At 35.0% G+C, this 26,065-nt stretch overlaps 1 protein-coding gene across 32 annotated transcripts in view; it reads left to right on the top strand.

Annotated features, from left to right (window-relative positions):
* Window positions 1–26,065, top strand: part of HDAC9 (histone deacetylase 9) — a 1,013,161-nt gene that overhangs the window by 542,783 nt on the left and 444,313 nt on the right. For 2 of the 32 annotated variants that reach the window (XM_077856639.1, XM_077856637.1), the window contains one exon: window positions 18,093–18,202. The exons of the other annotated variants lie outside the window; for them this stretch is intronic. The gene's annotated coding sequence lies outside the window, so the exon portion shown is untranslated. The remainder of the gene's footprint in view (window positions 1–18,092; window positions 18,203–26,065) is intronic. 32 annotated transcript variants of the gene reach the window in all.

Raw genomic sequence — 26,065 nt, 5'->3', positions numbered from 1 at the left:
CCTGACTATATAAAAAAGCAAGACTCTTGCCACTACATATGTGACCAAAGTATTCATAGCTAGAAACATATAAGTAACTCCCAAACTCAACAGTAAAAAAAAAAACAAGTAGTCCAATTAGAAAATTGGCAAAAGACCTGAAGAAGCATTTCAGTAAGGAAGATACACAAATAGCAAACATGAAAAGATATTAAATATCATTAGCCATTAGGGAAATGAAACTAAAACCACAATGAAATACCAATATATTCCTATTAGAGCAGCTAAAATTAAAAATAATGACAATACCAAATGTTGGCAAGGATGCAAGAGAAATTGGGTCATTCATAAATTGCTAATGGGAATGTAAAATGATGCTGCCACTCTGAAAAACAGTTTGGCTTTTTGCCACACATATAAAAATATACTTCTTGTATGACCAAGCAATTGCACTCCTGGGAATTTATCCTAGAGAAACTAAAACTTATGTTCACACACACAAAAATACTATGCAACATTATTAATTGCAGCTTTATTTGTAATAGATCTGCCTAAACAGTAAACATCTATAATGTCCCTCAACAGGTTAACATTTCAACAAACTGTGTGTTATGTCTGTACTATGGAATACTACACAGCAATAAAAATGAAAGGACTACTGAAATAAGCAGCAACTTGGATGGATCTCAGGGACATTATGCTGAGTGAAAGAAGCCAGTCCCAAGAAGTAACACACATTCTATATGATTCCATTTATGTAAAATTGTATCAATGTTAATTTCCTGATTTTGATATTATACTATAATTATGGAAGGTGTAACCTCTGGGTGAAGGGTACATAGGAGTCCTCTCTGTTCAATTTTTGTAGTTCTCTGTGATTCCAAAATTATTTCAAAATAAATTGTTTCTCTTTTTTAAAGCCATACTTTGTGTAACACTATTACTTATTGGGAAAAGGTTACTTTGAAGTAAATGAGTGTGGGTATTTCATTTATTCTGGCCCAAATCGTTTGTCTTTGTGTATGGTTTTGAGAGTTTTTACTTTTGTAATTTAGGAATATGCCCTCACTGGTCCTGGCCTTCTGGCTAGTACCTTAGCTTTTAGAAAGGCTATAATATGTGTGTGTGTGTGTGTGTGTGTGTGTGTGTGTGTGTGTGTGTTTTACTGTGAATCAGTTTTATTGTGATTGTAACTTGGGTATATGGCCCCTTTGAAAAGTCTAGTTGATGTCATAGCCATCTCGTTGCTCTTTTGGTGTTCAACTGGGCCTTTTGGTTTGTTTTTTGGCTTGGTTTTATTTTACAGTTTAGAAATAAAAGCAAAGTCAGTGATGTTAAGTGGAGTACAGAGCAAAACAGAATAGCCAATTGCCTTACCAACCTATTTGTTCTTTTTAATCCAATCCAATACATTCTATTCCATCCCATTGCATTCCATTCCATTCCATTCCATTTCCACACCATTCTATTCTATGATTTCCCAATCCATTCTAGTCCATTCATTCCATTCGATAAATACTGGTATGTACCAGGTACTACTATTCAGGGTGGGCTTGGCATGTACCAATGAACAGAGCAGACAAAAGTCGCTGCTCTCCTGAAGTATAAAATTATATATATGCTAAACTATAGCATAAGAAATGTTGTGAGAAATATAATAGATTTAATACGTACATAAATTTTATAAGTGTTGCAGAGAAAAAGCTAAGAGATGGGAGTTATGCGATGGGCAATGGAGGGAAATTATAATTTTCAAACAAAATAAGGTGTAAGAAATTGTGTGAGAAAGTAAAGGATTTAGCCATAAGATGATCAGAGAAAAGAGTTTTCTGGGTACTAAGATGGGAAATGCCTGGAATGTTTAAGGAATAGCAGGGAGGCCATTGTGGCTAAAGAGAGTCAGTAAGATTAGAGGTTGGAGGTGGGGTTAGAGAGGAAAAGAAAGGTCTGATCACATAGGTCTTGTGAGAGTCACTGTTTTTATTTTGAACAAAATGGCCAGCCATTGTAGGGTTTTCAGCAGAGGATCATAGGATCTCAGTTAGTTTAGGACCCTGGTAATCCTTTTGATACAGATATTGGCTCACACTATTTTGTTCACAGTGGAGTTACAGAAGTGGGCATAGTGTTGATCAAAAAAATATATATACATATGTTTTATTCTTTTTTGTTGAAGATAGAGCCAATAGGATTTTCTGATGAATTTGATGTAGAGTGAGAGAATGGAAGAAGGAAAAGATGACTCCAAAGTTTTAGGCCTCAGCAACTGGAAGGATAGGGTTGCCACCAACCAATATGAAGACTATAGATGGAGTAGGTTTGAGGGAGAAATCAGGAGTTCATTTTTAAACATAGTAACTTTCAGATATCATTTAGACATACAAATAGAGATTGCTTGTTGGCAGGTGGGTATATGAGTTTAGAGTTCAGGAGATCCAGAATGGATGTATATATTTTAAACTTGCCAAAACATAGTGATATTTATGATGAGATTAAGTGAGTTCACTAAAGGAATCACTCTAGATAGAGAAAAGGACCAGGTAGTAAGCTCTGGGAAACTCCAAAATTAAGAGGTCAGCAAGGAAAAAAAGGAATTAGTAAAGAGGACCAAGAAAAAGCAGGAAGTCCGTTAGGAGGAAACCTGAGAGTGTAACGCACTCAAAGCCAAGTGAAGAACGTGTATCAAAAGAGATCCAATTACTAAAAATATCTGTTACCATCAGTGCATCAGGGTGTGATGGGATTCAATCTTGCTGCACCCCTAGCTTTTTAAATTCTATTTTTATACTGCAAAACAGGACCATATTTTTGTTGAAAGTTTGGCATTCCAACTCTTAATTTTTTGTTAAGTTTGAAACAGAGAAACAACATTGCTTTAGTTGCTTTAAGAGTTAGGTTTGGTGTTAATAGTTTTTCTATGGTGATTCTTTATTTGACCTGTTATTTACAGTAAATGATGGGGTGATGTCTTAATAAATTGCCCATTACACTTGTTATAGGACGCTGAAGTGAAACATGTTTTATATGTATTTATTTGAGGAAAAAGAAATTAACCTTATCTTTATTATGATGTTTGTTATTATTAGCATCTTTTATAAATAAAACTATGTTTTTGCTTCATTTTCTCTTGCACCTATGCATGTTAAAAGATTAAGCATCTGACTTAGAATTTTCAAATAATTCCCTGTAATAACTGATTAATATTACACAGGACTTTATTTCAAGTGGTGACTAATATATGGAAGTTTCGCCCTTCTTATGGAATTTGTCCATACGTTTTGAGTGTCAAATATTCATATACCAAGCACTGGAAGGATTATAGGTGAAAAATATCAGTAATGCAATTTGGCTGTCTAGGAAAAGGGCTAGATTTTCTAGTATTTAATTTTTTTTGTTTTTGAGCCTACACAGCATTTTGAAATTAATTTGCATGCATTTGTGTTGCCTTTTGCTTACCCTCTAACAGCACTGGTTGTCACCTCATAAGTTAGCTTTATAGTACCCACAAATTATTGTAACAATGTTAAAAAATTTGAAACAAAAAGCAAAAAAACAAAAGACAACAAACCTAATGACCCGGACTGCTGAGAACAGAGCTGAACAAACACAAGCCTCCCTTTTTACACTGACTGTTCCAAACTAAGCAGAAGCTGCTTCTTTATTTCAGGGAAGGAAAAATAATGACCTGGCTTTCTTTATTTTTCTGGTGAGCAATTTAACTGCTACCTCCACTTGGCATATTCTCCAACTCCTTTTATTGGAATGTGGCTATAATCGTAGGTACAGCTCTCTTTACCACAATGTATATTTTCTTTGCCACAACATATATTTTGAGCCATATTTACCCACACAGATACTTAGTTTTTCTCTGAAGTGTGGTCTCAAAGCAATTGTTCAGAGAGAAATTGAACATTCAAACTGGAGGTATAACCTTTTCCAGGCATTTCAGTGTATGTATGTGTGTCTGTAGAATTATCAAGGAGAGATTATTCTCCCAGATGGCATTATCTTAATAGAAACTGCTAATATGCACAAGCTGGAAAACCGTTGGTAATCCAAATGTCCTGGCAACATTTTATTTTCAGAAGTAGTTGAATTAACTCTTTGAACCTTTTATTATCTTCTACTTTTAAATTGGACTTTGGGAAAGATAATAGTTATCTATTATCTGAGTATTGTGTGTGTGCACCTTTGTGTGTATTTGTGTTGTATGTAAACCACTGTGTATTTTGGCCTGGCCCAAGTCAGCAGGAAGGCTCCGGGGCTGAGGCTGCTTTCATCCTATGTTACACCCTCACAACCTTCCTGTTTTACGATAATTCTGAAACCTAATGCTCCTGCCACTTTTAACTCAGAACTGTGTTTATTTGCCTGTGGCCTGTTTTATTGTAAAATAAAAATCTTAAGAACCTTATGTTTTTAGGGTGTTTTCTCCCCAAGAGCAGTATGGTTGTCTTAAAGGCTAACTGACTCTGTTTTAATGGTGTGTAAAGATTCAGTAAAAAATAAATCATGGCAATTTTGTTTTAAAAAGAAACTTTTAAGGGTAATACATGCTATAGACTTCAAAAAGTCCAATGAAACAATTAAGAACAAACTGTACCTGTATCTCATTTTATTTAGCACTTGTGTTAAATTTTAAGCTTCAGAAGATTATGCTTTCATTCCAGGTGACCATTGGTAGGGGATTAGAGCCGCAATGATTTAAAAATAAGTTTTCACATATCTTGAATGTCTCTAGGAAATTTTTCTCCCTGTGGCAAGTGACTGAGAAAATTAAAGCTGATTTGCTCTCGCTGCTAATGTAAACAGATAGGTGGCTACCATTGATTTATATTCACAGAGGGGCAGCTTACATCCTCCTCTTTGGTGAGGTAATGACCTTCATGGTGGTGCACATAAGTAGTAAGTAAGACGGTGTATCTCTTCGAACACTTTACTTATTTCTGAAATATACTAATTTTCATTTTAACCTATTAAGAGATATTCACTGTATGTTTATGACGTATCTAGGTGTTCTAGGTGTGATGAGGGTAAGGTGTAGAATACGATCTTTGTCCCAAAGGAACTTAAAATCTGGCTCAGTATTTAAGGGCACTATTGGCATTTTTGGTGGAACAATTCTTCATTGTGTGGGAATGTTAAACTTCCTTGTCCCTTCACTAGTGAATGTCAATAGTATTAATAATTATTGTGACAGTGAAAAATACATTCATATACTTATCAAATGTCCCCTATAACTATACCCCTTCCTCCTAGGAACAGTTGGAGGGGCTAAAGTATGTTCTCCATGGATAGGAAGTGATTATATAACTCTGTTGTTGAAACTCTGTTGAAGGAATGATACTTACCATAAAAGTTGAGGGAAGACAGGAAAAAAAGCTGGCCAGTTGCCCCTATTTATACCAGGTTAGATTTTACTCTGAAAATTCATGCTGATCTTTTTGCTAGGACTGTCCTCTCTTTTTTTTTTGTCCCTGCTTATTATTATTTTATTACCTATTTTTATTATTTTTAAGTAGGCTCCATGCACAGCATGGAGCCTAATGCGGGGCTTGAATTCATGACTCTGAGATCAAGACCTGAACCAAGATCAAGAGTCTGACACTTAGCTGATTGAACCACTCAGGCCCCCTGTCCCCACTTTTTAATTGCCCTGGCTACCTCCTACTTAATCAAGATAAGCTACATTGCTACAACTTACAAAGAGACTTCATGAACTTTCTCTTATCTCAGACTAAGTTGGGTGATTCCTGTGTTTGCTCACACAAGATTTGGAGTATATCTTTGTCATTGTCTTCCAGAATTGTGTTGGCATCATGTTATGGATTATAGCTGTTTAATAGATTGTATTCTTATTGTGAAAGAAACTATGCTGTGCACCTTTCCTATCTAGTTAAATTCTATATGTGTAGTACATATTTAATAAGCTGACTTGAACTTAACAGGTAAATAATGTAAACATCAGTTGTGTAGTTTCATTTTTTCTTGACATCAAGTTAAATTTCCATTGAAAAGACTCCTTTACTGTTTAACTATGCTCATTTTAAGAAAATTCTCATGCCCTGCTGTTGCAAATGTAATTTAGTACAATGCTTTTGGAAAGTCATTTGGCAGTAGGTATCAAGAGATTTACAAGTTCATGGCATTTGATTCATTAATTCCATTTCTGGGAACCTCTCCTAAGGAAACAATTCTAATTATAGAAAAGCCTTATGCAAAAAGTCTCCATTTCAGCACTGTTACTAATAGCAAAAAATAGGGAAGTCTTCCTCAAATCTGAATAATAAAAATGGGTCCTTACCTAATTTCAACAAACCAAATCTAATGGATAATTTGGGGGAATAATGTATGAATATGATATGGCTTTTAGATGAGATGAAATTATTTTAAAATAGAAAGGTAGAGATTATTTAACCAGGAAAAATAATATAGCTATACAATAATATGAATATATTATCTCATTTTAGTACACATATGTACGCAAAGATACATACATGTGGATATGTGTATACGTAAAAGATTCAACGTGATATATTAACATCTTAATACTCAATAGTTAATAAGTTAATAGTGGTAACCTCTGGGTGTTAGAAATCCATCTTCATATTTTCTGATTTTTATTTTTATTTCATAGTTTTCTGTAATACCTATTATATAAGTGTAATAAAAGGATTTTTTAAAGGAGTTGAAAATATTAACATATACAAAGAAACATAATGGTTAAATTAATTACTAAAAGACTACATTCTAGATTATTTCATTACATTTATGAGAAATTTTAATAACATGATAAAATGTATAATAACATTGAGCACAAGAGCAAGGTAAAAAAATTTTTTTTTCCATAGTTTGGTCTCATTATGTATATACTCCGCAAGTAGATCTTCCCATTATTATTTCTAGGTGGTAAAATCCTGGAATTTTTTTTCTTGTATTTTTTATTAATAAATACATAATGGTTCATTTGGAGAAAGTATACATCACCAAAAATTCTATTAGAAGACACTAGCATGTGTTTTAAAAGTTTTGAGGTATTGTCTTAGACAGTTCAAAAAAATCATAGTTGCAGGGCACCTGGGTGGTGCAGTCAGTTAAGTGTTGGATTGTCAATTTTAGCCTGGTTTGTGATCTCAGGGTTGTGGGAAGGAAGGTTGTGGGGCTCTGTGCTCAGATTGGAGTCTGCTTGGGATTCTCTCTCCCTCTCCTTCTGCCCCTACCCCCGTAAATCAATAAATCTTTTAAAATATTTTTAAAAACTTATAGTTGCAAGTCATGGATATATTAAGAAAATAACACTTCATGCTAGAAATACATGTTAGAAGGGGGTTATATCATGTCTTCTGCAAGAATAGGGTAAGAATACCAATTTCATGTATGTAAAAATGGTCACAAGAATTTATGAATTTGTAAGTTGGATTCCTTAATGTTACTTTTCATTAAGTCATTCATTCACTTATTCATTCCATAATTATTCATAGAGCATGGACTTGGGTGCTGGGGATTCAGATATAAGAAATGGAAGAGAAGGTATATCTAGTAAAGAGATAAGTAAATGTCAGTTGTCCTCCTTTTTGGCTGAAAATTGGAAGAAGATTAACTTCTCTTATGACAGTAATGTCATATGTAATCAAAAGTCCAAAGAATCTTTAGTATCTAAGTAATATTTACTGAGTTTCCAGATGTTCTCTAAGCTCTTTAATTAGGTTCCCTGATTTCTGTCTCATTCCAGTGTTGAAGTCAGCAGCCAAATGCCACATATGGAAAAATGTTCCTCTGGAAGTAAATTGAATATTTTAAAATTCACTGTCACTTATCTTAATATTTAACTCAATAAAACTTCTGTTTCTCAGTGTTTCCCCCACACATTTTCATGTGTCTGTTAAATTGTTGGTAATGCTACATAATTCAGCAGAAAACGAGTGGATTCTATCTCATTTAGAACAGTTTTAGGGGTAATGCGATAAATCATTCCTTAGAGTAATTAAACAAACCTAATGAGTACTGTCTGATTTCTTATAAGTGTAAGCATCTTTATTTGCTTCCTATATGGTAAATTCAGAAAGCTCTTAACTGTTTATTCAGAGAGGTTCTAAGTATCTTTTAACAAGAAAATCTACCTGGGAATCCAAATAGATTCAAGAGCAATTTTTCATGGATCTCATTAGCATTTTAGTTATAAGAGAGAATATTCTGTGCTCACATTCCCAGCTACTTCAGGAATAGTATGATTATGGTTATTTTTAAAGCCAGAAGAAGCTATTTTGGAGTCCCGTTAGTTCAACATTCTAGATGTATTCTCCATGTGATACTGACTTAAAATTTAAAAAGCAGATGTAGGTCAAAGGAGATTCTGCAGATACTTTTGGTGTTTTATTCTGGGGCTTTGACAACTTTAAAGCAATGGCAGGATGGTACGTTTTTCTTTATATGTAACCTAAATACCTGTGGTGTATTTTAAAGTCATCTTTTCCTAAATTTTCTGTTACAAGTGAAAATAAAGCTATAATTCTTATGCTTGTTCTTCATCAGAAATGATACGTTTTATCTATAACATCAGGGATAGAAACAAAACACTTCATGAAATATAGACTTCGTGAAGAACACAGAAAAAATAGAGATTTGTTAATAAGAATTTCTTCTAGAGTAGTAGGAAGTGGTAAGGGGTATGGAAGAGGGATTTTGTCCTTTTTCTGTATCTCTACTACTGTTGCAATATTTTGCCATGAACAAACTGTTACTTTTATAATTTAAAACAATAACATTTTATTTTTATGTATAAATTATTAGTTCATATTAGGCTTTTGACATATTATGAGCTTAATAAATATTTAATTAAATTTCAGCCTTCACTTGTGTTTATTTCTGTTTTACAATTGTGCTTACCAGCAGCCCCGGTGGCTCAGTGGCTTAGCGCTGCCTTCAGCCCAGGGCATGATCCTGGAGACCCAGGATCGAGTCCACACTGGGCTCCCTGCATGGAGCCTGCTTCTCCCTCTGCCTATGTCTCTGCCTCTCTCTCTCTCTCTCTCTCTGTGTCTCTCATGAATAAATAAATAAAATCATTTTTTAAAAATGTAAAATCTCAGGAAAGGAGTGGACATTAGAAGCTACATTGTGCTTACCACCTGCTGAACCTTGAAAGAATCTAACATTAAAAACATTTTTTACAATATATGAGACTTGGAGTAAGGAAGCACAAACACTTTAGACATTTTAAAAAGCTCTTTAAAAATATCCTTATATTTGGTAAATATGGTCTGTAGATACAGAAAGCATTTCTTTTCATAATAAGCGAAAATTATTGGATACAGTCTTTGTCATGGAGAGCTTCATATAATCAGTCATCTTTTCTGACCCAGTCATTAATGGTTATTCTTCTCATATTTAACATATTTTATTTTCAGAATCCTCAGAAAACACATATTGTATTCCTAAATGTAGTATATTTCCAATTATTGGTGTTTCTTTCACAGGCCGTGATAAGTAAAGGAACTAGAGAGACATAAGAGGTAAAGATGACAAGAATGGTGGTTGAGAATGTTGTTCTGTCAGGGTCATCTAAAATCTGTGTATCAGGGCTCACTTCATGACTGCATCTCAGGGCCAATCCTCTAAATCTACATACCATACTCTACAGATGTGGAAATTGAGGTTGTGCCTTTCCTAACACACTAACATATGGTTCTGAAAGTGTCAATGCCATAGGCAGATTTAGTCCCTCTTTGGGCTAATTTTTGTTTGTCTGTTTGTTTGTTTGTTTTATCACAACTATTATAACTTTAGTATTAAGCATGTGGAATTCATAGGGTGCCAACAGAAAACCAACTTTAATCTCTTTCCCTTCTTCCCATTCAAGCTGGTACTGGAGTAGTATCACCCAACGCTGAGAATAAACTGTAGGCCCCATGACTTTTCATGGGGCCTACATAATTAAAGGTCATAATTAAAGGTCGATACTGTGTCAGTTCAGTAATTATCAATATAACAAACTTTATTCAAAGTAAAAGTTTCTCAACTTAGATCAGATGCATGGATAAGCCTGAAATAGGAAAGAGAGGCCTCTTCCCTGTTTTCCCCAGCTTTTGTCTTTTTTTTTTTTTTAAGATTTTATTTATTTATTTGAGGGGGGGAGAGAGAGAGAGAGCTTGTGCTCGTGAGCATGGGAGGGAAAGTGGCAGAGGGAGAAGCAGACTCCCTGCTGGGTAGGGAGCTCAACTTGAGGCTCCATCCCAGGATCCTGGGATCATGATTTGAGCTGAAGGCAGTGCTTAACTGACTGAGCCACCAAGGTGCCCCTCAGCTTTTTGTCTTCTGTCTCTCCTCCACCAGCTTGACCAAAGTGTGAAGTTAAGGAGCAGTAAAGAGAGGTAAGAAAGCAGGAAAAGTCTTACGTGTTGGGTTCCCCTATGAGCAGATATCTTGCTTTGGACAAGTAATTAAAGCTGGCTCTTTCCCTTGTAGGTGCATTCACCCATAGTTCTTGAACTAAGTGAAGCACTCCTCAACTGGCCAATTACAACTACTCCTTTGCACTTTGGGCACAAGCCTGTACATCTTGAGGATATTCTTGCTGAAATTTCTTTGACTGATTTGTGCCTCATGGGCAGACTCCATCACAGTCCAAGGCCAAGTCTTGTCACTGTCTCTCTCTCTGGCCCACATCTGGTCTCCATGATACATCCACCCATTATTAGACTTCTTGATCATTATTCCATCCTCTCCCAAGTGGGTTCAACTACCTTCTCAGCTCTGGTTTTCATCTGTTAGATTTCTTAGACACGAGTTAGAAACTGGGCCACTATGTCTCTAAAACTTCAGGAAGCCTATCAAGCTCTCCAAATGTGTTCTTTGAAGCCCTTTGCACTAAACTTAAGGTGAGGAACAAGCAAGCTTTACATCGCTGAGAAGGAGGAAGTAGGGATGGGGAATGCATTGACACTCTCCCTCAAGAATTCTCTCTTTTCTCCAACTCCTTGGCCAGTTTCACTGCAGCTCTTTTACACCTTCAAGTGTTGAGAAGCTAACATTGTTGAGATACCCCATGCTGGTTTTCAGTTTATTCCTTGGCCGTCCTTCATGGGTGGTCTAAAATACAGGAGTAGTTGACACCTATTTTCCTGGGGCCTCAGCCAAAACAGAGACAACTATTTAGTAACAGCTTTGGGAATATAACTTCTTTCTTTTATTTAGTCTGTGAGATATTTTTTCATTCGGGTATCACATTCTAAGGTCTGTTTGTTTTGTATTTACTTGTTAGAGGCAGTAATGCTAGCTGTACTACCTAAGTATGAGCTTAAATATCAATGATGGGTCAAGATGACCTGAATCTTATATTTTCTTATATTTATTTTAATTATCTATTCACTTGAAGAGATACTATACAAAGTGATCTGAAATCTGAAATACGCAAGGGAATACATAACAACAAATATATTATCCATGTGCGCCAACGTCTCCAGTCACTCTTTCTTTCTGGAAAGCAGATATTTTATTTGTTAGTTATTTAAAAAATTAATTTGTCAAACATTTCTAGGGATGTTCAGGTTCATCAAGATAACTTACAAAAAATAATTTCCTAACTTCCTCAGGCTGATTTGATTTAGCTTTTCATATATGTTATCTCTCAGCTGAGAGATGCTGTGCGTGGAACATCACTATGCTAAACCTTAGTATTCCATCTGTAAAATGGAAATCGTAATGCCAAAGACTTTGCAAAATTGTGAGAATTTGCTGAACCAAATAGATGTAAAGGCATTAATACAGTTTATTCAATAAATGTTAGCTTTTTAAAGTCCCATGCCCTTTGTCATGTAATATTAACTTCTACTTCCTCCTTACCCTTGACATTTGTCACTCTGCCACCAACATACTCTCTTTACCCCTTGTGACAATAATTACTTGACATTTCCTGCATATGCCCAACTTGAAAACTTGACTGTGTAAAGTGCAGCCATGGTGCCCTGTGTGTATCTCTGATACTATGCTTCCTCACTATAGTGAAACTGAGTATTTTTCTCCCCAACTTTGTGCCTTGTTCAATGTTTCATCACCCTATGTAGTAATTGACACCTAATCAACATTATATATTTGTTGAAGGATCACTGTGCAGATTAAGCCACCTCACTGAGGGTGGTTTTGTTTTGATAGTGGGGAAATGGACAAAGGTGAAATATTTCAATGACATGAGAATTGTGGTGACCATAGGACTTAGCTTGCCTAGAGTCAGAGATGGAAATATGAAGTGGTCGAGGAGAGAGGAGATGTTACAGAGAAGGTAAAGGGCAGAAAGGAAGGCCTTGGAAGTAAATTACATGTTGAGAAATTTCACCTGGACCTCACCTTGTCTTATCATCTTCAGACATTAAAAATAAGTAGTTCTTCAGTTAAGAGACTGGAACCTTTGAAGGCAACCACATGTGTCCCTACTTACTGTGTTAGCTAACCCTAGAAAGGTCAGTGGGGGAAAAGGAATGAAAAAATGAATCATTTTTCTCTCTTACTTGAAAAATCTGATGTTTTGGTTAAGAAGTTGGAGTCAGTGTTGTGGTGGCATTTTAAGTTGATGTTTTCACACATGCTGCTCCAAAAGAAGCTAGTAATAGTATGTATGGAGTTAAAAATGTAACCTTCACAGCTCAACTGAGAGCATTAATAAGGCATTGGCAACTTCCATCTTTAAAGTTTCTAGAGGAAACAGAACAGTTTTCAAGTTCTTACCTTTTGCATTTCTGAAATGAAGGAATATCTTGTTCTGTTTTTTAGCTTTTTGTTATTCCTAGATCTCAATTTATATGGACAATTTTATTAGATCATTTTAACAGCTTAATTGAAGTAGACTGTAAAATTCCCTCATATAATGTGTAGAATTCAATGTTTTTTGATATATTTATAGGGTCATGCAACCATCACCACAAACTAATATTTAATACTTTTATCTACTCTAAAAAACTCATACCCATTGTCAATCATTTCCCATTTCATTCCCCCCAGCCATAAATAATCACTGATCTACTTTTTTGTCTCTATAAATTTACCTATTCTGGAAGTTTGGTATAAATGGAGTCATACAACACTTGGTCTTCTGTGACTGGCTTCCTTTGCTCAGCATTATTTCATTCTTGTTGACATATATCAATACCACATTTATTTTTACTGTTGCTGAATAGAATATTCCTCTATATGGATATTCCACATTTCACTTAACAGTTTGTCAGTTGGTGAACATTTGAGTTGTTCTGTCTCTTGGCTATTATGATTAATACTGCTATGAACTTCCATATACAAGGACGCCTGGTGGCTTAGCGGTTGAGCATCTGCCTTCGGCTCAGGGTGTGATACTGGGGACCTGGGATCAAGTCCCGCATCAGGTTCCCTGCATGGAGCCTGCTACTCCCTATGCCTGTGTCTCTGCCTCTCTCTCTCTGTCTCTCATGAATAAATAAATAAAATCTTAAAAAAAGAACTTCCATTTACAAGTTTTTATGTGGATGTGTTTTTATTTCTCTTGGTATATATACATAGGAATGGAACACCTGGGTCATAAGGGCTTGTCAATACTTGTTATAACCTATCATATTTATTACAACCATTCTAGTAGGCATGAGGTGGTATTGTCCTGAAGACTAATGATACAAAGTATCTTTTCAAGTGCTTATTGATCATTTTTATCTCTTTTCTGAAGAACTGCCTTATCAAGTATTTTGTCTATTTTTAAAATGGGGTCATTTGTATTTGTAGTGTTGAGTTTAAACTCTTCCAGATTTGATATATTCTGGATACTAGACCTTATCAGATATATGATTTGTGAATATGGTCTTCCATTCCAAAGATGTTGTTATTTTTAGCACAGACGTTTTAATTTTGAGGTAGAACGATTTATCTAATTTTTTCATTTGTGCTTTTGATTTTGCTATTTAAGAAACTACTGCTTAATTCAAGTCAAAGATTCAAGTCACAAAGCTCTACTTTTATGTTGTCTTCTAAAGAGCTTTATAGTTTTGAGTTTATTTTTTGTGTATAGTGGGAGGTAAGATTCCAACTTCATTTTTTGTGTGTCTAAGTATTGCATTGTTCCAGCATCATTTGTTGAAAAGATTATTTTTGTATTATAAATTGGCTTAACACCCTTGTCAAAAAACAGTTGACCATAAATGTAAGGCTTTGTGTCTAAACTTTCTTTCATTGGTTGATACATCTGTCCTTGTGCCAATGCTTCGCTGTCTTGATTATTGTAGTTTTGTAGATCAGAAAGTGTGAGTCCTCTGCACTGTTTTCTCTTTTCAAGATTATTTCTGCTATGCTATTCGTTTCCATTTCTATATGAATTTTAAGATCAGATTGTCAATTCCTGCAAACAAACAAAACAAACCTGGGAATTTGATAGGGATTGCATTGAATCTATGAATCAATTTGGAGAGTATTGCTTTCTTAGTAATATTAAACCTTTTAATCAATAAACATGGATGTATTTCCATTCATTTAGATCTCCTTTGATTTCTTTCCAAAATTATCCATAATGTCACGTACAAGTGTCACAATTCTTTTAAGAATTTTATTCTTTAAAAAAAAGAATTTCATTCTTTTTTGATGTAGCTCATGTTTTACTGAACTTTTGTTTAGTCTGGTTGTACTTACTGACCAAAAGTTTCCAAGAATTTCTAAATATATTGTGTGGCTTTGTACAGTTAGGAAAGTGGCTTCATACAGTTAGGAAATTTTTGTGACTAAGAAAATAGTTTACTGTCATTTATATGTTCCCATTTTTGCTGTCAAAAGATTTTGCTCTGGGACGCCTGGCTGGCTTAGCAGTTGGGCGTTTGCTTTGACTCAGGGCGTGGTTCCCGGGTCCCAGGATTGGGCTTCCTGCATGGAGCCTGCTTGTCCCTCTGCCTATGTCTCTGCCTCTCTCTCTTTCTCTCTCTCTGTGCATGTCTCTCATGAATAAATAAATACAAATCTTTAAAAAGAGAGAGAGAAAAAAAAGATTTTGCTCCTTTAAGTAAAAAAATCCTATGTGTTTTGCTCTTGGTTTGAAATTAATAAAAATTTCAATATTGCCATAACATTGTTACTATAATTTAAATATGCCAGTAATGTTATACAAATAATTCCTACTTGTTTTTTCCAGTTGATCTTCAAATCTTGCTAACTATACTTGAAGATGTCTCTTAAATGCATCATCCCTTTCTTTCTATTATCTGTTGGGTAGCCCTAATAATTAAGTGGTTACCTTGTGGTATATTCTTTTGTCGCTGCTACCTTTCTAATTGTTTCCCCATCCTCTATCCTCTAATATTTTGTACTCAGAAGCCTTTCTTATGACCCCTGCAGACAGAATAATTTTTTCTCCTTTCTGTGATTTCCTAATGTAAAGTGCTTATTAGCACAGTATCTTTCTTAGGGGCTCCTAAGTGGCTCAGTCAGTTAAGCATTTGCCTTCGGCTTAGGTCATGATCCTGGAGTCCTAGGATCAAGCCCCGAGTTGGGCTTCCAGCTGGGCGGGGAACCTGCTTCTTCCCTGTTGCTCTGCCTGCTTGTGATCACACTCATGCTCTCTCTCTTTCTGTCAAATAATTAAATAAAAATCTTTAAAAAAATACCTTTCTTAGAGAAAACTTTCAAAAAACACCACCTATCTGCATCACTAATGATTTTTCAGACAGTGTAGCCTTTGTCATATTCTCTACCTTTCGTACATCTTCTCACTTCTCTGCCATTAGATTCTCACGCTGCTTAAACTATAAATCTTTTGAGAGCAACAAGTCCTCACCTTTCTATGTTCAGGCCCATACAGTTCAGAAATTAGAAAACTGAGTTAAGTTGTAAGTCTACAAATGAAAAATTATCCATGATCATAAATAAATTAATCTGCCTTGCTTTTGTAGCTGTCAAATTATGGATAGCAGTAACTTGGAGAGAGCTTTATTGATCAGTGCATGAGATATCATAATTTTCTCAAGTTTGAAGTTGTCCTTTTTTGAGTTGCCTATTCCTCATAGGCTTCCAAAGACTTATGCATTGTTATTATTGTTATTTTTTTATTAGAGGGTGGGGGTGGTCAGGAGTAGAGAGAGAGAATCCTAAGCAGGCTACTTGCTCGGCATAAAACCCGAGGTAGGGCTCAATCTCACAACCTTGAGATCATGACCTGAGCCGAAACCAAGAGTTGGATCCTTAACCAGTTGAGCCACCCAGGGGCCCCAACATATGATATATGCATTTTTAAAGAAGATTTATATTCCTGGCTTTATTTTACAATTTGGCTTTATATATTCTATTTGCATAATGTGGGGAAGTTGTCATATAGCAATTTAAGCTAAGTGAAAAATAGCGCTCAATTCTAATGTACAAAAACGGAATCTAAGATGCTAATTTTTAAAAATCATTATTTTCATTCTGAATAACACTTACATGCACTACAATATTTATATTCCTTTCAGTTAGTTGTACCATATGCTTATGATGTTTGTTGGGTCTTTGTTCCTAATTCTTTTGGTTAAGGTATTACTTTTATTCTAATATTTTACTAATAGGATATTAAAATACAATTCAAGATATTCTGAATTTTAATTTCATACCTTCTTTTCCTATAACACATAGCAAATGACATTATCTTATTTTTAAGCTCATCTTTGGGTTCCACTGTTCCCCATTCTTGTTGCCCTTATCCTTTGAAACTGTAAAATCTATGAATGTAAGGATTATGTCTTAGTTTTCTTTGTATTTCAAATGCTTAAGCCAACATTGAATGAGTATTTTTTAAAGTATCCCATGGTTTGTTTATCATATAATTTAAAATTGAGAATCTAAATATTTTTCAAAGGGAGGAGAATTTCTGAAAGTAATTTCTTTCTTAGCATCTTAACATCCAAACTCTGCTTGCTCACAAGATGACTTAATCAGCACCATATCAGAGACAGCTTGCTGTGTTTACCATTGTTAGTTGGGCCAGCATATGTCCAAAACAGTTGGAATGAGAAAAACAGCATTGACTTGGAGCCAAACTAGAGAGAGGTGGGAAAAAAGAGTTTTTAGCTATTAAACAGGACCAAATGCTTTGGACAGTATAGGGTGCTTGGGGGGCGGGGGGGGAGGGCAGGGGGGAGGGGGGATTTTTTAGCTAAAAAAAAAAGATTTAGTTCATCTCTAAATGCACTGAAATAACAAAAATAAACTGGTGATGAGCCTTTAATTTTACTTCAGTGAGACTTGGTAAGTAATGTTATCTTCTCATGTCAACCAAAGAAGGAAATTCTAAGATATTTAAATGGTGGGTAATTTTTTTCAGTTTTATTTTCAACTTTAGTTGGTTTTTTTTATTCCTAATTACTGGCAGTACTCTGACTTTATTAAGCAATGTGAGTGCCTTCAATTTCAGCCATCACATTTCATAGAATCAGAACAATATATCTGATTTTTCTCAAGTTGGGTATCGTATTGCTCTATAGTAGCACTTGTAAGTAAGGAAAATATTTATTCTTGTAAGTAATGAATTACAAAATATAAGTATTTTTTGTTCCTTACACCCCACTGAGAAACAACTCTTGTAGAAGAAGTTATGTTTTCACTGAAACAAAAAATGGAAAGTAATATTTTGCTATGTACAAGGGAAGCTTGGAGGAAAAGTCGCCAAACACCACAATCAAGGAATAAAACAATTTTGACCATAATTGGGTTTTGTATCTCAAGCACAGCCTGCCCTCGGGTAATTTTTAATTAGATAAACCTTTTCTAAAGAGTTTCTATTTTCCGTTCTCTGTCATTTTCTCCTGTTTGGGAGGAGCTCGTCTCTTTCTCTCCTAAGAACCCTTTCCTTTCTCTGGTCAGAACTGCTCTGCTGGTTATTGATCTACCCAGGAGGTCAGTGAAGGCCAACAGTAATTGCCTCCCTCATGAGATAGACTTTCTGATAGAGACTAACATATACTCTATATAATTTAGTGGTGGAGAGAATAGCTTTGGCACTAGAAAGAAGCTTGAGAATCATCACTGCAACCTCTTTGCTTGATTTGTTTTCTACATGAGGAACCAAAGGCCCACAGAAATAGAGTGATCCAAGATTAGAACTGGAGACTCAGACCTCTTTCTGCCATGTTCTGCTTCTATTCTAGCCTTTGGCAAGATATTGCACATGAGCCAGGGATGAAAAGAAGAATGATGGAATACTTTATACATTTATTTATTCTCTAAAACGACAGGATCCCATGAGTGAGAGAATCAGGTAAAACACAGACATGTTTTTAACAATGTGATCTGACTAGCGAGTTTGGGGAAAGTATTTTCAGAATAGCATTAAAGATGGACATGAGGTTTGTACCCTGGGACATGGAAGGGAGGATGCACAAGAAGGGATGGCACTGTGTGTTCACAATCAGAACCCCTCAGGCCCCGAGGCTTGGTTATCAGGTCAAGTGTGTCAGGCCTGGCTTCCTCTTTTCTGAAGATGAGTTTTTCTTAGGAGGTGCCTTAGTCTTTTATGCAAATGGACATCTGCTGTGCCAGTCCCACCTGCTCCAGACATGCCCAGAAATTTCTGAACCTTGGCTTTGACTGAATCCTGCCTCCTGCCAACTTTACCTTGAGATGAATAAACCCAGCTGAATAGCCTACATCGATTGAACAGACACATGCCTAACTCAGCAGGTTGAATTTCCTTACTGACCTAAGGAATCACGTGGGGTTCTAGCTCCTTCCTTCTCTCCCTACCCGGCAGGGAAAGTGACCCCTCTACAAGTACATTTCTCTTAGGATAAATAAAAACTGCATCTATTTTTTGTTCTCTTACTTCTTTTGTTTCACTGAGGTAATATTTACTTCTTACAATTTCTTTCAAGGATTAAAAATTCCAAACCATTGATTTAAAACATTTTTTTAAACTAGAACTTAAATTTTTGCTTAACAAATGAGTTCTCAAGCTGCTGAATCTCCTCTACCAGTCTGATCTACATTATGTTATGAATTCTGTGGAAAATAAAATTGAAACCATTGGATTCAGAATGGCTTTGCTAAGCTCTATGATTAGCAATGTATTTCCTATGATCTTGGGTTACATTAATTTAAAATTACATTAATATCTGGAAGAACATTCGGGTAACTATTTTTTTCCATACTTTTTTTTTTTTTCTCTTACAATGCTAACTACTAGGGCTATTTTGTTTGAGGCACCAAATTTCTTTAGTGGTTTGGCTACAGATCTATCACTAGGGCATAATAGTCAACCTTGTAGTAGTATTACTGTAGCTTTGAGGTACATGTGATGTTTCTTTAAAACCTCAAGGTTTTAAAATATTCAGTATAAACTAAATCAGCCCACACATTATTAACAAAAATTTTAATGTCAAATAAAGACAATATCCTGTAATTTCTAAACATTCCTTTCTTAAACTCATTCAAATGTTGATTTCTATAAAATGTACTGGTCTTTGAATACATATATATATGTAATTATATAGCAACTGCTACACAGATGGGTGCAGTCTGTGTTCTTTATTTTATTAAAGGAAGTTTCAATTGAGCAAATATTTGTTCTAGATCTAGCTTCATGCGGGTATGTTATCTCTGCTTCATGGAAAGAGATAAATTAGAAGGAAAACCTACCTGAATTGTTTAGTGTGGAATATGGTAAAGTGACTTTCATTTAACATCATTCTAAATTAATATTTACCATGAATTTAAGTAAGCAATTCACCTTAAAAAAAGATGTTATATATGTGACCTTACAAGAAATTAACTTAACCTTTAAGTCACCTATAAAATGGGGATAATAGGCTGCTGTATGAAATGAAAAAAATTCATGCAAAAATTATAACTAGTGCTCAGCACACATTGCTCACTTAAAAATGCCATCATGCTTCTTTATATTTTTGTTTTTGTTTTCCAGTTAACTGCAAAATGCAAAAAACAGGCAACAAAGCCTAAAATTAATATATCAATCCAATGAAAATTCCAAGAGCTTCTTTACGTGGTGTTTTCCTTGTCAGTGTATTCTGCTTCCTAATTATGTAGGATAGAGAATAGAGAGGCAGCTTAAAAATTTAATTATCACAGGGAAACATCACTATGTGAAAATAAAAAAGTGCCTCTGCAGTCAATTTGACAGACATTTTCTGTCAGGGGCAGGTAGTAAATATTTTAGGCCATGCTCCTCTGTGGCACTCAACTCTTGACTTTTTAGTGTAAAAGCAGGCATAGACAGTACATAAATGAATAAGAATGAATGTATTACAATAAAACTTTATTTGTGAACACTGGAGTTTGAATTCCAAATAATTTTCATATCTTTTCTTTTTTTAACCATACAAGAATGTGAAAGTCATTCTTGGGTCATAGGTGGTTTAAAAAACAAAACAAAACAAAACAAAACGGGGCTGTCTGGGTTTGGCCCATGGGCCATAGTTTCCTGACCCTTGCTCTATAGAATCCTGTTTCTTTTTAATACTTTAAATAACTTCTTTCTTATACTTTGTTTGTACCAAGCATACCACTTCAAGTTGTGGACTAATCATCTCACAGCTGTGCTTAAAATATTGAGAGGCATTCTGTAATGTTGACAGTTCTCTGAATACAGGCCATTCCTATAAACAGATACTATGAGTTCTACCAGAAATAGAAGTTTTAATGACATCTAATTAAATAGAAACTGTAGAGAAAAATTATTACATTTTCTTATGCTAGATTATGAAGATCTTTAATTAATGTACAGAAACAGATATATTTATTTATATATATATTTTTTAATCCGATTTTTCTGATAACCTCACGGCCTTCTTTGAGGTGGACCCTTCTGCTTATCTCCAAAGTTGTGCCTTAATGGCTAGAGATCATCCCTCATAATGCACAGAGAATCATACACCAAAAAAGCTCTGAAATCAGAAAAAAATAAACCACCACAGTCTATCCTGTCAAATCTTTTCTCACACTGTCAAAAAACAGCTGCCTCTTCCTTTTTGTTACTACTTACTTTCTTCAATTAAAAAAGTAATCTAAAAATTTATGAACACATTTAAATCTCATTAACACTATTTACAGTTAATTATGAGTCAGTACCTCCACCTCTGATACAATCCAATGGGATTTAGTAATCAAGTACTAAAGATAACTTAGTTAATAGGCAGTCTTTACCTGTAAGTTAGTGGATTCAAAATGGAAAGTAAAATGAATTTCAAAAAAATTGTCTAGACTCAACAGAGTTTTCTATAGCTAAAAGAAAAGAATGAAATACCAAATTTGCACTTCCTAAATACAGACATGTTTCTTAAAAAAAGCATCGAAACACAGGTGTTAAGAAAGATGCTTTGAACTCACCTGAAAATACACAAATGTGTCAAAATATGCCGGAATGTGTTCTACTACAAATCTCTCTATTGTATGTATTGGCAATTACAGTGGTTCTCTACCTCTAAAAGAAAAAAATATGTAATATTGTTTTAACAAAAAACTCTTCAGTCTTGTTTATATCAAGGTATGCGCCAACCTGAACTGCATAGAAATTAAACTGGATACCTGTTTTGTAGAACTCATGAATAAGAGGAGTGGCTAAGATCATGGACTCTAGAACTGAGTGGTGTCTGTTTTTATTTCTGTTGTACACTTAGTAGCTGTGTAACTTTGCCCAAGTTCCTCTCTGGCATCCATTTCCCTCATCTGTGAACAAGGATCATGATCATGTCTACCTCATAGGTAACCAGATAGTCCAACCTCATATAGTATTGTACAAAAGAATAAATGAATTAACATCTATTTTATAAAACATTCAGAACAGTGTTTGGCACGTAATGAGCACTGGTATTGGTGTTGGCTTCATAATTTAAATTAAAAGAAAGCAACTCTCCAGACTGACTAACATTATGGTATCTTTGTTCTTAACCAAGTTTAGAAAGCCAAATTTGGAACCGGCATAGGGAAGTCACATTTTATTAGAATGCTCAAGCCCTGAAAACTTTGCATAATTCCAAGCTTGCATAATTATTTTAAAACTCACATATTCAAAGTGCTTCCTGACAAAGGATAGTGGGTATTTCTACTTATGAGCAAAAGTGGTGCCACCATGTGGCAATAACATAAACACAGGTGCCAATGCATTTGTCTGGCTAGATTTGAAATTATGCAACGTTAGATGAATTTTTTATTTTTTAACATTTACTTTTCCCCCCAAATTTTATGTACAAAGTGAAACTTTATTATTTCCAATTCAAAAATTCCAAATTCCCATAATTCCATAAAACAGTAATGCATGTTCTTTGAAAGAGCAGTAATGTAATTTGCTTCTGATTTGAATTTAGCAAATAAAGAAATAATGCAGTTACAACAGTGACTTTCAACTGAATTCCATGGAGTCTGGACTCCCAGGGGAAGGAGCAGAGCGGAAGCTAGTGGGTGAGACATGGGTTCCTCCTGAAGAGTTGTGCTGTTTTTTTATGTTGGGGCTATTCAGAAGGTTTTATATGAAGGAAGTGTCCAGCTGTTTAAAGAAAGGTTTTTAAAGCCAGTGCAATCGTGTATTAGAAGGTTTTAGTGGGACTGAAGACTTTTCATTTTGTAATGAAGATTTTTTTTTTTAAGATTGTATTTATTTATACCTGAGAGACACTCTGCCTCTCTCAGAGGCAGAGACATAGGCAGAGGGAGAAGTAGGCTCCCTGCAGGGAGCCTGATGTGGGACTCGATTCCGGGACCCCAGGATCACGACCTGAGCCGAAGGCAGACCAACTACTGAGCCACTCAGGTGCCCCTGTAATGAATATTTCCTGAGAACTTAATGTATAGCCCAGACCTGGACAAGGAAAAAAAAAGTGCATTGGTTGAAATCCTCTTCCCATTTTGCAGCATTGAAGATTAGTGGGCAGAAAGGAAATCTCAAAGAGGAAGCAAGGGAAGCTTCATGCCTGGCATCTCTGCTCTTTCTCTCCTTGTACTTGCCTGCACCTTTTAATTCATGCTGTTGTTTTGAATATATTAAGCATTGAAACTCTCAGAAAAGATTGAAATATTTTTTACTGGTGAAAGGTAATTTTCCTGGCAGAATGCAAGAACCAATAAAAGCTCTTTTTCTCCTATCAAGAAAGAACACAGTTACATACTTCCACAAACAACAGTTCCTGTTAGAAGAGTGGGAACACATTCTTTGGAAAATTATATTTGCTGAATAAACAAAGGTATTTGGGACATGAAGAATGTTGTTACAGACGTGTATCTGCTGAGAGAGCTGTTTGGCCAATCAGCATTCATTCAACTGAAACTTACTTATTAAACTTATTTTACATTTCAGATGATGGACTAGAATGTGGAGTCAGAAGGGAATCTGCTACTATAAATACTAGGTTTTCATAATTAGAATAAAGTATTGTTAGCCATTTGCAAATAGTAATAATTTAGTAATTATATGTAACCTAGAAGAACATACAAGTTTTAGGAACAAAATACATGAAGGAAACAGTTTGTCCCCCCCTTCCTTGTAAAAACCACTTTGTTTGTCCCAGGTGATGAGTTGTTATATGAGGCTATATAAATAACTTCTGGGGATTAATATTTATATTTTCTATTTTAAGACTAAAATTTCTCATCTGCCGAAGGTGTCATTCGCAGGTAATATTATGTCAGGTTAAATTTTTATCTCAGATTACAAAATAATATGGATTAGGTTCTTAGCTCCTATTACCTGGAAGTTGCAGAAATTGGCTTGATCTTGTTTCCATCATGCAAGAAGCTCAATGAAGCTTTTACTCAGTTCTCAAATAGTGAGGAACTAGCAAACACTGCAATAGTTTAGAACTAAGTGGGTATTACAAATGAGTTGGCAATTCATGTTTGTGTTATGGTTTGTTATGACTGCTTAATTCAAAAGCATATTTGCAGAGAGGGAATTTGAATTAAGTAAATCAAAATAGTAAGGCTTTGATTAAAAAGTTAGCTTTCTTTAACTTAAATGTTGATATTTCAAGGCCTACTGAAATTTTAGTCATTTGTGGTTATTTTTGTTTCCTGCTCAGACCCCTGGGAAATAAGAGAATAGTAAATCAAAGCCCAGATTGCTTCTTGCATTTATTTTCTTTTCATTTATGCCATGTATTAGTGTACTCGAAGAAACTAAAGACATGTATAACTTGAACAAAATCACTTTGAGGGAGAATTATATTTCCGGACTAATCAATTTAAATAATTCTTGTTATAAAAATTATTCTTTTCGTGTTTGATAATTTCCTAATTCTTTTTTATTTCATGATGATGCTGTCATAAGTAGAAACAGTGGAAAATCAGCTAGGAATATTTGTATTACTAAAATGATATTTGGGCAGTTTTGTCATCAGACTGAGGATATATTACCTGTTTTTCTCTTATCCCATGTTTGATGTTACTTAATTCATTAGTTTACTCAAATTTATTAATTTACTTTTTCAGAGAAAATGTGCTTTCCAAGACAAAAGTGACACTACACATTTCAATGAAAAGCCTTCACTAAGGGGTATTCTATATTTTTAAAATCAATTATTGGTTATTTTAGATAAAAAGTTAAAGAATTTTGATTAAATTAACTTTGAGAGGCTCCATTCTTTTCTATTTACATATATTAATCTAATTCTCCATTTTTCAAATTAGAGACGAAAAAATTCTTAGTTTACCATTCTGGCCTGATTTTCTGATAATATAACATGGGATGATCATTTATAAATTAGGCCTTATTGTTTAGATCATTCTGTACTGTGACCTGTTCTTGGTGATCCCCACTGAGAAAACAGCATGGATGGGTAAATTTTATTTGAGTCTTTCCACCCTACTTTGGTGGTTGTCACCTGTCAGTACACTGAGTTTTCAGGGTACATTGAGATCTGGGAAATGTGAAATAACATAATAGATAAGAAAATATTTGAGATCATTTTTCCCCCCAAATACTTATTCACTATTGCCAGAAACTTACTCAGTTATCAATAATTTAAGCAGTTGAATAATATTTATCTGAAATTCAAGTGGTCAGGTCAAAAGGACCTAGAAAGTAATTGCTTTAGGATTTTAATGCCATGTGTATATGTGTGCATCTGTGCACATATATTTCTAATTTTATTCCCATATGATTCTTCGGTCATTTATTCATTTATTCCTCCTATATGATTCTTCTGTCAATTATTAAGTTATTCTTTCATTCATTCTAGGTATGCATGAAGGCATTACTCTGTGTTCATGCTATACTAGACACTGAAAATACGGTCCCTCCTCTCATGGAACTTAGGATAATAGTGAAGGCAGACAAACAAATTTATGAAAGGAATTGCAGAATTTAATAGGTAAATGCAGTAAGACTTGGAAAGACCTCCTGCATCAAATCATTTTTATTATATGAAGGTTAAGTAAGAATCAGCCTAGAAAAATGGGGTGGGATTGGGTTTTAGAAAGCAATGACATGTATGAGGTATCTCTGAAATGTAGGTGAAAGCAGGGAGTGTTGAGGAGCTGCAAGATCAATGTGACTTAACTGAAGGGAGAGTAGGTGGTGTTGAGGCTAGAAACACAGGCTGAAAGCATACCAGACGGGGACAGGCCAGCCATGTTAAAGACTGGTGTCCACTGATGGATTTTTTAGCCTGGAAAGTGACAGATGACTGCTTCAGTAAAACAATCAGTGGTGGTGCTGAGGTCTTCGTGAATTCAAAAAGGATTTGAGAGTGGAAAAGATGATTTCTGTCAATTAGATATGGGTGATAAAAGGGAGAGAGAGGAGTCAGATACCACTTCAGCGTTCTCTCGCTGCAATAATTGAGACCAGAGGTACTGGGGAACGAGTAGTCTAAGACAGCTAAATGGAGAGTGCCAGTAGTAGTTATACATATGGGTTGCAAGTTTGGAATAGATGTTTAGGATGGAGCTAGAATTGTTACCCTCAACAAAGCAAATACAGTCCTGGAAATGGAAGGGATCATCACGGAGAGTCCTGGTGAGAAAATAGAAGAAGGCCCGTGTAGGATTCTAGAACAGCAACATCATTGCCTTTCATGTATCATGTTTTCTACATAAGTTTATGGGTTGATCTTCTGCAGCAAAATATGAGTTCTCTGAAGGCTTTCCTGACTTCCCTTGTTGACTAAAAGCTTTT

This window comes from Canis aureus, chromosome 18, assembly GCF_053574225.1.
Source record: "Canis aureus isolate CA01 chromosome 18, VMU_Caureus_v.1.0, whole genome shotgun sequence".
NCBI lineage: Eukaryota > Metazoa > Chordata > Mammalia > Carnivora > Canidae > Canis > Canis aureus.
Note: the sequence above shows the minus strand (reverse complement) of the source record. Positions and strands in the feature narration are given on the sequence as shown.